Genomic DNA, 13187 nt, shown 5'->3' with positions numbered 1-13187 from the left:
GGAGGAACGGCCGGATACTTTGTTGAGCCTTGGGACCATGAACAGTCTTTTGGAGTCAGATCTCAGATGATAAGTGCTGCATGTGGTAGGGGTGAGGAGCTTGTTCAGATAGGTGGGTAGCTTGCCCAGAAAGTATTTGATGGCAGGAAAGGTGAACTTTGCGCCTAGACTCGAGTGATGACCAATCTGGTTCTTTGAGCATTTCACAGTGATGTGTGTTGTAGTTAAATTTCTGAATTTCTGATGTACTCATGATGTAAGTGTGTACTTTCTTACGCACAAATAACACCATTCCAAATTCACGTGCAAAGCTGATTAAAGATATTTTGCTGCTATTTTATAATTAATTGAAGTAGCGAGTTTCAGTTTCTTGGCAATTGTTAACCCTGTATGTAATATATGTACTGTATTTCAGTGTAAGGGATTTTTTTTTTAGGTAAACAAATAATGTACTGTTTATGATTCTCACATCATATATCAAAATCCCAGGATTGGAAAACATGCATGGATGCGTGTTTATATACTGCATGTATCACTTTAGCTGTTTGAAATCCAACTGCAATACTGGTAATTTATCATTAGCATAAGTACACTTGTATAGTCAAACTTGTATTTGTTACTAATGAATGTATTGCACTGTTTTTTTTACATAGTTCAAACCATTACTGACATTGACCCATTTCCTTTGGTGTTCTTTTCGAGACATTTTCTCATGCCCTCTTTAAGCATCGTGGAAGTACAAATTTTTGCATCATTAAAATGTCAAGTATGACACCACCTCAGTTTCCTGCAGATACATGTCTTTGAGATGGATATCCTTTTCCCTAGCAAGATATGTGTTTCTGTAAAGGCAATAGGAGATCTTTCATCTCCCTCTTGGATTCTGACCTTCATTTGTCTTTGATATATGTAACCTATGCTGTCCTCTCCCACCTACAAATCTCATGTTAAATTGCTTTCTCAGACTTTCATGTTTTCCACATATTTGATAATTTGTTATGCAGACCAATCTTTGCATGTTATTCTCATAATGGAAATTGTACACAATATTTATTTTGTTGGCCATGAAGACAGAATGTTATGATTAGCACCTCACCACTAGCACGTTAGACAACAGTAGGGCTACTGGCAGAAATATCAGTGAGTGACACTAGCACAACAATATTGAATGTATTAGTAAACTATGGATCCAAAAGATTTGTGATGTTTTGACCCCATTTGTCCTTGTAGTAACACTAACTTTATTCTTGCCCTTTGTCTTACCCATATTTAGTTTATCAAACTACCTCTGTTTCCCTAACTCTAGCCATCTTTTTATTATGTACTTTTATGTTACATATCACCTTGCCATTTCTGTATAATTGGTAAAGTCAAAACACACTCAGTCAAACCTGTTTCATTCTCTGAAACATCAGTGTGATGGTGAGGATGTAACCAGGCTCTCAAATAAAGGTTAAGCCCGTTTAGTTACCTCTGACCCATGTTTTGGGGTTCAAGAGTGCCAGCTCTTGAGCTTAACTGTTGTACTTGCATAAACTGTAAATGTGCGACAATAAATAATTTTTGTGTTTTTGCCTTTCCAGGGATGCCAGCAAGCAGGGATTGCTAGGGTATGAGTTTCGAGGGGGGGGAAGGGGGCTAATGGAGAAAGTGTTGTCAGAATGTGTCTAGGTAGTCAGGGTACAGAGTTGCTGGATACCCCAAAACTGTACCTGAGAATCATGCTTGATTCTCGGATACATGTAGGCACATTGTCCTGGCAATATTTCCCCCTGAAAATGCTTGAATGACTCACCACTAGGGTTCCCTGCTTCAGCACAGCCCAGAAATGGTAAATGGTGCAAAGGGATGAAAAGTGTCCCTGTAACTATAAGGGGTCCCTAGATTAAGGGGGATACCCAGTTACTGCCGAGGTCACCCAGAACCTATAAAGGGGTTCATGGGTTCTCCAACTATAGATAAGGTTGTGAGGGGATTTTTAAAGTCCAATCCAAGTTTATTTGATAGTGTGTAGGGAATATAGGCTAATAGACTTCGGACATGTAAAAGTATATTTTTATTAACATTTGTGTTTGGTATAAAATGTACTGTTGTGCACGGTATTATGAGCTGGGACTTTCAGGACCAATGTTCTGACAGGCCACTGGGCTACCAACTTTGTGCCAGTAAGTCTGCTCAAACATCGGACATGAAAGCCACAGAGGATGCCTGAGGTGTGAAAAATATTTGGGCAGGAGGGAAGGGCTCAAATACCCACTTGAGGGAAGGGCTCAAGTCCTCCGGACTACCATTTGCCCCACCAGACTTGGAGGAGCCTGACCCAGCGGGTGACATCTGAATAGCAAGGGACTAGGTGGCAAACTTGCAGATGTCCCTTGGCAGATTCAGAATCTCCACTTGCCTGGCTTCACGGGACTGGCTTCACAATGATTGGCTGGTAAGAAAGTTCCCATGCGGTGACTGGCTGTAATAATTTGTGAATGAACTCCAAAATACTATAAAAAAACAGCCAATCAACCGGGAGAATATCAAGCGCCAAAACAGCGCAGCGTTTTTGAATGTGGAAAAAGATGCCTCTGCGCAAATAGCAGAGCACCGGCTTCAGAAAACCATCCCGGAATATTTTCTAAGTCCAGCTTTTTGCAACCAATTCCTGAGAATTGAATGTAGTGGTTGCTGCTGGGATTTCAAGCTAATTTTAGTTCCAGGATGTTTGGAGCTAAGTCCCGGTCAAGCAAAATCAAGTCCTCCGGAGAGAAGGGAGCGGTGGCGTCTGGAATTTCATGCCGATTTGCCCAGTTCCAGGGCATTTCGGGCTAAGTCCCGATCAACTAAAGACCTTGTCTTAAGTGCCATTTAACTAGGAAAGTCTAGTTTTTTTTACCCCAGTTCCCAAGTAAGTGTGTCTCTTCTTATGTAGTTTGTGTATCATTGTGTGTATGCCTTTTAATGAGAAAACATTTCCAATTTATTTCACTTTACCTGTTTTGCTCAATGTATGATCCTGGTATAAAGGTGTAAATGCCTGGTCTCCCGTGACAACCAGTGTTTAAACTGCAGGTAGAAAAAGGCTGTATTCACGTAAGCATGTTATGAGGTATTTTTACTCTATTTGTAATGGCCATTCAAAATGGGTAGTAGTCACGATTAGGGGTTGATCAGACTGCCAGGTTCATTTGGATCACCAGACAAAACACAGCAGTTTAATAAACAGGTTTATTTAGCAAATGTGTGTGAATCACACACAACATTGATATATACAAAGGTAACTTTCTGTGGGGAATCAGGAATGGTACCCGAGGAAACTATGGGGGTCATGCACTAAGCTCTGTTAAGTCACTTTTAGAGAGCAAAGTGCTCTTAGAAAATGTTATTGCGCTGAACACGATGCACTAAGCAACGCAAACAGGCACTTTGCACTCTAAAACTGACTTTTTTCAGGGGTTTTTTCTAAGTCCAACTTTGCTCGTTCGTTACCCTGTTTGCGTTAAATTCTGCCTTTAAGCGGGATGCACTGAGCAACGCAACCTTAGCGTACGCGAAAGTTGTGTTGATCAGAACACGTCAGCTCAAGGTACTGTAGATGCAAAAAAAGCTGGACTTAGAAAAAATGATTGCTTTACATTTTTGCATGCGCAAAACCCATACAACAGGCCGGCGGGTGTCCCCGGCTCACCAAGCGGGTTCCCCGCGGGAGTGTGGGGGTCCCCGCGGGAGTCTGGAGGTCCACGCGGCCGTCCCGGGGTAACCGCGGGAATCCCGGGTTACCCGCGGTCCTGCGGTACCAATGTTGCGCCTCCAAAAATACACCCCCCTAACACATACAATACAGTAATGGGTAAAAGTACTATTATCCACATATGGATAATAGTGCATTTGCCCATTTTAAATACATATACTTTCAATAAATACAGTAAAAACATATTACACTTACCTTTTACAAGCATCCACGATGAAGGTCGTCTTCATCCTCATCTTCATCCTGCCCATGCCCCCTCCGATACTGCAAAACATACACAAGAATAAAAACAGCCAATGTAATGTCCCCTAACCCCTTACTCACCATAGCGGTTATTAACCGCTAGTCATTAAGGGGTTAACCCACCCTCACCCACCACTCGGGAGGCCTACATACCCTCCCCCACTACCCCCCACCCTGTGAGGCCTAACTACCCACACCCACTACCCAGCCGGGAGGCCTACCCACATACCCTTGGGGCCAATACCCCCTTCCCCCACCCCCAGTACCCAAAATAAAAACAATACACAGCCACACAATAAACATCATTATATTTATTAAATACATTATCCACCCCCTGCGCCCCCCCATAAATACATGATTTATTCTTTTACATACAGGGTTCATACCCAAGGCCCCCGGGAGTCCCCGGTGGGCATGACGGGTCAGCTCAAAGACCTACAGGTGACCAGCATCATGTTTCACATAGGGTCTGGAGGCCTGTTGGTGGTTCCCGCCAGGCACCATGGTCCACCAGGTGGTCTCCGCGGGTCACCGTGGGCCACAATGGGGTCTCCACGGTAGGCCCGCGGATGTCTGTGGGGCCCTGGGTCAGACCCACAGGTGTCTTAGGGGCCTCGGGTGGTTCCCACAGGGGTCTGGGGACCCACGGGTGGTCCCTATGGGTCCGCGGTGCCCCCACAGATGTGGGACCACCGGTTCTTCCCCACAGGTGTCCCCCGTGGACCCGGCATCCTGGTACCCGTGAGAAGCCCGAGGATACCGCAGGTGGTCTCCAGAGGTCCCCCGCAAACCAAAAAGAACCAACCCTGTATGTAAAAAAAATAAACCGGACCTATACATTAAATACATCAATCCCTCCCCCCCCCACACACATACAGTACAATAATGTGCAAAATATTATTTGGTTCGCAATCCAGGGGGAGCATATAAGAGAAATTAAACAAAAACAATCTAAGTGTAGACAATAAGACAAAATGTGAATTCGCTATGTAATGTGTCTTGGCTCGTATGCACAGCCTACTCACAAGATGTAGATAAAAAACGGGCAATTGGGAACAATATCTGGATGAGAAGAACTTCTACTTCAGTTGGGGTGAAGACCTCCAGTCGCAGCAAAACTCCCTCCCTCCGGTCAGTTGCGACACGTCACTTCCGGTTGATTGCGACACGTCACTTCCGGTTGTGGATTCTGGGTCTGCAATCTCTGTCCCTGCTTCCCTCCTCCTGTGGGCGGCTACCACTCTACGCGAAACGGACAGAGATTGCAGACCCAGAATCCACAACCGGAAGTGACGTGTCGCAACCAACCGGAAGTGACGTGTCGCAACTGACCGGAGGGAGCTCAGGAGGCAGAGAGCTAATCACAGAGGCGTCTCATGCATTGATTGCAGACCGGAGGCGGGGGGTGAGCCAGATGTCCACAGCATACTCTCTTCCATCACAGTGTTGTAATACATGCATTATTTGAATGTTTTTATTGTAAGTGTGAATTTTTAAGCCCTATAAAAGTTACGTTTTTTAAGATTGGTCTGCACTATGGATATTTTCCTTTCTTCCATATACCGCTGTTTTGCTGAGACTGGAGGTCTTCACCCCAACTGAAGTAGAAGTTCTTCTCGTCCAGATATTGTTCCCAATTGCCTGTTTTTTATCTACATCTTGTGAGTAGGCTGTGCATACGAGCCAAGACACATTACATAGCGAATTCACATTTTGTTTTATTGTCTACACTTAGATTGTTTTTGTTTTATTTCACTTTTATGCTCCCCTGGATTGCGAACAGAATTCTACATTTTGGGGACCAGAGAAACCAGTCCCTACCAGGTGGGTCTTTTTCACATTGTTGTCACGTTTTTTATTATTTGTATCACTTGATTATAAAGTATATTCACTTTATATTTTAGTGAACACTATTGGTGCTAGCGCCTTTCTTTCACTATCACACAGCACATAATAGATTATTTGCCCATTATGAAATACATAAAACATGCATAAATCAAAACATGAATTCTTAATCTTAAAATCACCACATTGCATGTTACAATAAATCCAGCTGCACTTGTAAATATAAAACAACAAACCAGCAGCTACACAAATGTATATGAAATGTCACATAATTGCATTGAGTGTGTACATGATGCAATTAATCTGTGCATCATGTAACACTATGCAAAATATATGTAACAATAAAATACACTATGAACAATGTCCCCTAACCACCAATGCCATCATGAAAATGAAATAGAAACTAAGCAACATCAATACAATTACCATCAATCAATTAATCCATTTCCTAAACCAATTACAATACAATACAAATCAATTATACAATTCCCTATTCAATTCCTAAAGCCAAACCATTGCCAAAAGAATTCTAATTGAAAGTAACCACCATCATTCTAATCTAACTACCAGAAAGAAGCCCTTAAAAATAACGTGTAACTAAATACAAATTACATTATTCACACCAATGTCTAAATAAAGCTGATAAATACATTAGCCATACATGAAAAGAACATAAACATTAGCAAAACAATCAATTATTATCCCTGTATGTCTATCCATATAGAAAGATATAGTACATAACATACAGGGGCAATAATAGAGCATAAAAAACAATGCATTTACATCCAAAAATCACATATAATACACCCATTCAGTGTCCGTGAATGTATGTATAGCCATAGGTACATAGATACATTCACGGCATTAAATGGGTCTGAAAAAATAAAACACATGAATCAAAAATCAAAAAAAACCTGTAAAAGTAAAAATAATACACTTTTCTTTTGTTTACTTACCATTAGATGCCCACTCACCGAAATCCAGGCGACCCGGAAGCACTGGAACCAATCCACAGGTAACCATAAAAAAATAAACCCTTACAATCCATAACGGTGTCTTCTTTCTTCTATTTGTAATCCTTCCCGTCAGTCTTGGGGTCTTCTTTTCTTCTTTGGGGTCTTCTCCGTCTTCTCACGTCTTCTTCTATCTTCTTCTGCCACGCCCTTCTTTTCTTCTTAGGAGGGGAGGTGTTCCCTCCTCGGCTTCTGGCTTCAAAATGAGGCGACATAGACTTTTATAGGCCTATGACGTCACATTTTGGTCAAATGTCTCCCACGGTCCTGATTGGGCCGTGAAAAACATGTGAATTGCAAAAAAAAATAAAAAAATGATGACGTCATTTAAAGGCAATTTCACCAGCCAATCAGAATGGCTGAGTTTCAATTGCCTTTAAGATGACGTCATCAAAATAAATATGGCCGGCGACACATGGTACGGTAGCCAATCAGAGCATGGGAACTCCATCCCAATTCTGATTGGCTGAAGCAAAGCCTCTGTCTCATGGTCTACTTGAGCCAATCAGATTTGAGTCTCTCGTGGGCCTGGGGTATTAACCCTGTATGTAAAATAATAAATCATGTATTTATGGGGGGGGACACAGGGGGTGGGTTATGTATTTAATAAATATAATGATGTTTATTGTGGGGCAGTGTATTGTTTTTATTGTGGGTACTGGGAGTGGGGGAAGGGGGTTTTGGCCCCAAGGGTATGTGGGTAGGCCTCCCGGCTGGGTAGTGGGTGAGGATGGTTAGGCCTCACGGGGTGGGGGGGGGGGGTAGTGGGGGAGGGTAAGTAGTCCTCCAGAGTGGTGGGTGAGGGTGGGTTAACCCCTTAATGACTGTATCGGTTAATAACCGCTATGGTGATTAAGGGGTTAGGGGACATTACATTGGCTGTTTTTATTCTTGTGTATGTTTTGCAGCATCAGAGGGGGCATGGGCAGGATGAAGATGAGGATGAAGACGACCTTCATCGTGGGTGCCTGTAAAATGTAAGTGTAATATATATTGACTGTATTTATTGTAATTTATATGTATTTAAAATGGGCAAATGCATTATTATCCATATGTGGATAATATTTTTTTGCCCATTACAGTACTGTATGTGTTAGGGGGTGGGGGGATGTGTGTTGTATATTGCTATGTTTATTGGGGGCAATTGTCCACAATAAACATGCTAATGTGCCTTAACCCCTTCATTGCCTTAGTGGATAGCCGCTAAGGTAATGAAGCTGCTTTAATGTATTTTTAATAATAGTGTGCGGGAGCAGGGGGTCCCCTGAGCTGAACCGCATTGATTTCTGCCTCAGAGATCCCCTGCTTCCCGAGTTACAGGCCACGGTTTGGGGCATCGGTGCCAGTGTCACCGCCATCTTTATAGAGCCCACGTCGCGTCTTGGACGCTATAAAGATGGCGGCGACACTGGTACCCGATGCCCCATACCGGGGCCTGTAACTCGGGAAGCAGGGGGTCTCTGAGGCAGAAATCAATGTGGTTCAGCTCAGGGGACCCCCTGCTCCCGCACACTATTATTAAAATGTCCATTAATGCAGTTTCATTACCATAGCGGCTAGCCGCTACGGTAAGGAATTATTGTTTATTGTTATGTGTGTTTTAATACTAGTGTAGATGTGCAGGGGGTCTCTAGAGCTGAACCGCATTGGTTTCAGCCTCGGGGACCCCCTACATCAGGAGATACAGGCCCCTTTATGGGGTGCCGGTATCCCCTGCAGAATTTAAATGTCCCGGTCACGTGACGCGGGAGCTTTAAAGTTCAGGGGATACCGGCACCCCGAAACGGGGCCTATATTTTCTGAAGTATGGGGTCCTCGGACCTGAAACCAATGCGGTTCAGGTCCTGAGACCCCCTGCTCATATACACTATTATTAAAATGTATTTATTTAGTGTACGATCGCCTGTTACAGTCTTGCATGGAGATACAGAATCTCCATGCAAATGTTACATGCGGCTTTTTTTTCTATCAGCTAGCGTACGTAAAGGTTAAGAACGCTAGCAGGGGGAAAAAAAGCAGCACGTACGCTGTGGCTGTTTTGAGCTATTTTGAGCTATTTTGAGCTATTTTGAGCAGGTATGTTAAAAAATGGGCTCAAGGCCTTAGTGAATCGCGTCCCCGGCAAACCCATTGAGCTTAGTGCATAGCCCCCCTTTGGGAGATGTCCCGGGGTAAAGTACAGCTTTTTCACCCACTGCAATATTTCTGCCAAAGTCCTTTTGTCTCCAGAAACTGAATTCGAATTTTCCAATATGGCCAAGTAAGTAAAAGTTCCTTGAAAGCTGGATTCCCCAAGCCAGGGAACAAACAGGGAAAGAAATCAGCTCACGGGTGGAATGGGAAAATGCTGGTAATGGCAGTGCACTGCCGGGTGAATAACACACCTGGACTGTTGGTGCCGATTGCACAAACACTTTATTGGCATATGGACACCGCGAAAAGAAGACGCCTAATGCGTTTCACGCCAACACTGGCGTTTTATCAAAGAGCGGGCAGAACAGGGCCAGAACAAGTGATGTTGTTACCACCCTCTGGGAAAGGGTGGAGTGTCTGTGTTCTCCAGCGGGAGAAAGTAAAATCTTTAGTGGCCCCAAAGCAGGAACCAGCAGGTTCTGTAGTCTGTAATAGAATCAGCGAGCCGGGCACAATGTAGGAGAAATGCTGCCAGAGCGAGCGGTTCTCACACAAGGTTCCTTGTCCATAGTACTGACCAGGTTTTCTCCAATAGAGAAAAGTACTCACCATGTCCAGGAAGCAGGCACCCTTGTCGGCAAGCAGAGTTGTGCTCGCAGTTTACTTACAGCAGGATGCAGACAGAGCACAACAGGCTTAGAACACTACACAGGATACATGAATCCACGCAAAGTCTCCCCCAGAATCAGGATCAGAAAAGAACACAGAATGATGGCTGGTAGAGGGCAGTTATACCCCAGGGTCAATTAGCATGGCAGGCCAGGACACTGTCAGAACGAGCGGCACCTGGGCAGGCTTAAGTAACGCTGGCCATGTAGCCAAATACCATACATGTACAATACTTTGCGACATTCCTATAGGGAATACATTACACATACAGTATGGAAGGAGAAATTTGGGACAGGAACATACAGGTTGACAGTGTTGCCAGATGGTGGGCATATCTCCAGTTGGCAGACTAGAGATTTTCCAGCCCCACCATCACAGTCTACTCACACCACCAGTCTACTCACTGAAGTGTGATAGTAATTGTAATCAATTTTAAACACACTCGCCCAAGAGGGCTGGAAAATTGAGGGTGAATTGTGAAGCTGAAAGAACACAGCTACTGTAAAATGTCTTTAGAAGAAAACCTGTCAATCATCGCTCTGCTTCCTAAAGTTATGCCCCACAATGCCTTGCACAGCACTATACAAAGCACAATGGGGTGCAACTTCAGGATTGCCTTCTCTGTTTCCAAATATGTTCTGCAGTCAGTCTTTCCTGCGCCAGTCTCTGCAATAGACCAGAGCAGGTAAGAAAACAATTGTTTGACCCCCAATAATGTCTAGCACATTTTAGTGAGTAGATCTCTATTCCTAGCTTTAACTTTCCTACCACTTTAAAGAAATTCCTTTTAATGGGCTATAATAAGTACAGTATGTTATGTATGAATGAACCAATTCCACGTCTTTTGAAACAAAACGATGAATGAATTAGACAAACAATCGGTAATTAAGAGTCAGTGTATGTGAAAAGTAAGTGAAATCCTGGTTTTATCAGCTAAATTAAAGGGGATAATTACAATCAGGTGTTTAAATAATTAGGTAGATCTTCAAGTGTGAGTTTGAAAGGCTCCACCCTATATAAAGATCAGAAACGCGAGTTTGGTCTTCACCATACAGGTGTGTGGAAACACATCATGCCACAATCAAAATAAATCTCTGAGGACCTCATAAAAGTAGTTATTGATGCTCATCTCTCTAGAAAGGGTTATAAATCCATTTCTAAGGATTTGGGGCTCCTGTCTACAAATGGAGAAAGTTCAAGACCACAGTCACTCTACCCAGGAGTGGTCATCCTACCAAAATCTCTCCAAGAACAAACTGGCAAATCATCCAGGAAGTCACAAAGACCCCAGAGTAACATCCAAGGATATGCAGGCTACTCTCGCCTTTGCTAATTAAGGGTTCATGACTCCACTATAAGAAAAAGACTGAACAAGAATTGTGTTTATGGAAGGATAGCCAGAAGGAAACCACTGCTCTCTAAAAAGAACATTGATACTCGTCTGACTTTCGCCAAAGAGTACATAGATAATCACAATACTTCTGAACAATGTTCTCTGGACAGACAAGTCAAAGGTAGAACGTTTGGGCCTCAATGAGAAACATTAACGGTTGTTGAAAACCAAAACTGTGTGTGAACAGAAGAACCTCATACCAACCGTTAAGCATGGTGGTGGAGCGAGTAGGATAGTTTGGACCTGCTTTGCTGTCTCAGGACCTGGACGGCTTGCCATCATTGACACAACCATGAGTTCTGCATTGTATTAGAAGATTCTGGAGGAGAATGTCAGGCCATCCTTCCGTAAGCTGAAGTGAAAGTGGGTCATGCAGCAAGACTGTCACAGGCATAGGTATATACAGCAAAAATACACACACACACACACACACATATATATATATATATATATATATATATATATAATTATATATATATATATATATTGTGACAAACGCCCCTCTTTTGTAGCGCTGACGTCTGTCTGGGTTCTTCCCGACACAGTCTTCTAGGGTTAATTATACAACAAACAGGATCATGCAAAGTATTATGCTGCTTAACTCAGGCTTCTGCCTGCTTTATTTTCATCCAAGTAAGGTACTGCAGCTTTAACATGTGAAGGTTAGAGGTACTCAGATACTTTCATTCAGCAGTTCACATATTTCAGTGTTACAACATTTCCCACACTGTTATTTCAAGAAATAAAACCAAAATCATATAAGCAAAATCCTATCCCTTTCAGGGATCTAACTACACATCAGAATCAGTCTCTCTAACAGCTGCTGGCCAACTAAACTGGTTCCCCAGCTTAAAACAATGCTCTCTCATTTAGGGTCACAAGATACAGCACAGTCTTTTAGCAACAGCAGTAACCATTTGTTTTGTCTTATCTGTTTGTGGTGTCCAGGCAAATCCTCTGGTACTGTGATACGTGGAGGGGCCGTCAACCCCGACACTGGAAACAGGGGAGCAGCGATACCCCCAGCCTCCAGGCTCTAAGGAGAGAGACTCAAATGCAAAACCTCTCTGCTCTAAATACCTGTGCATGTGATTAGAAGAGCAGGTGAGGGAGAACTAGAGCCATTGTAATCTGTGGTCTGGATTTTCCATCCAGCTGCCTGAGTTAATGGGAAGCTGTGGAACGGATCATTTTTTAACTATTCCTGCACTTTCTGCTCTAAAATGGGGCAGAAAGCTGCCTAACATCTTTGGACTATGTCACATATCCCCCTCCCCAGCTCACACCTTGGGGTGAGCGGCCATGGACCTCACTGGGGTGAGCGTCCTACCTGAAATACTTGAGCTAACTCCTCAGTACAATATTAAGTATTCACATGACACGAATATGAACTTCATTATATATTTACCAACCGAAAAGGGCATTTTTTTTCTATATTGTAAGCTACCACTATTTTTTTTTTTTTTCTTATACTACAGCCTTGTAATCTTAAGGGCCCTCAACCCTGTATATTAATTTGTAGTTTTACCTACATTTTCAATGAAGAGAAAAAAAAAATACAACATTGCAATATTTACAAAAATGCTTTTCTAAAGGCATAGTATAGCATATACTGTAGTAGTGACATAGACCACTCGTATAACATAAAAATCGGTCAGTTCCCAAACATTTTTCCTTTTTTTTTTCTTGACTTCCAGTCCATTACACCCTCTGACTTTATTTCAACACCCGCTGCAGCCTGCAAATGACTGGACTGTTTCTTCAGCCACTGACGAGACCCTCGGTCCGGATTCTCCTTGGCTCCACAGTGTGGTCCAGAGTGGCGAGATCTGGAACTATTCAGGCGCCGTGTTGACCTTCGTTGCTTTTTCTTTTCAATCTTTGTTTTCCCTTTTGGGGCCATTACCAGGCCTTTGCGTTTTGAAGACCTCGTTGCCTCTGTACAAACGTAGTCCATATTAACAACGTCATCAGGATCTGTCAACAAGTTTGTGTTTTCAGGAACTGCCACCCACTTGGCTAAAACATCTTCTGTGGTGGCCTGGCTGCGTTCACTAGTTTGATAATCTTCTGGACAACGTAAATGAAATTGAGGATCTGGATTTTTGAATCCCAGATCAGGGAGAATATACTCAGGAGGGTGCCTATCTGT

The sequence above is a fragment of the Ascaphus truei genome, chromosome 2 (genome assembly GCF_040206685.1).
Source record: "Ascaphus truei isolate aAscTru1 chromosome 2, aAscTru1.hap1, whole genome shotgun sequence".
In the NCBI taxonomy this organism is placed as follows: domain Eukaryota; kingdom Metazoa; phylum Chordata; class Amphibia; order Anura; family Ascaphidae; genus Ascaphus; species Ascaphus truei.
Note: the sequence above shows the minus strand (reverse complement) of the source record.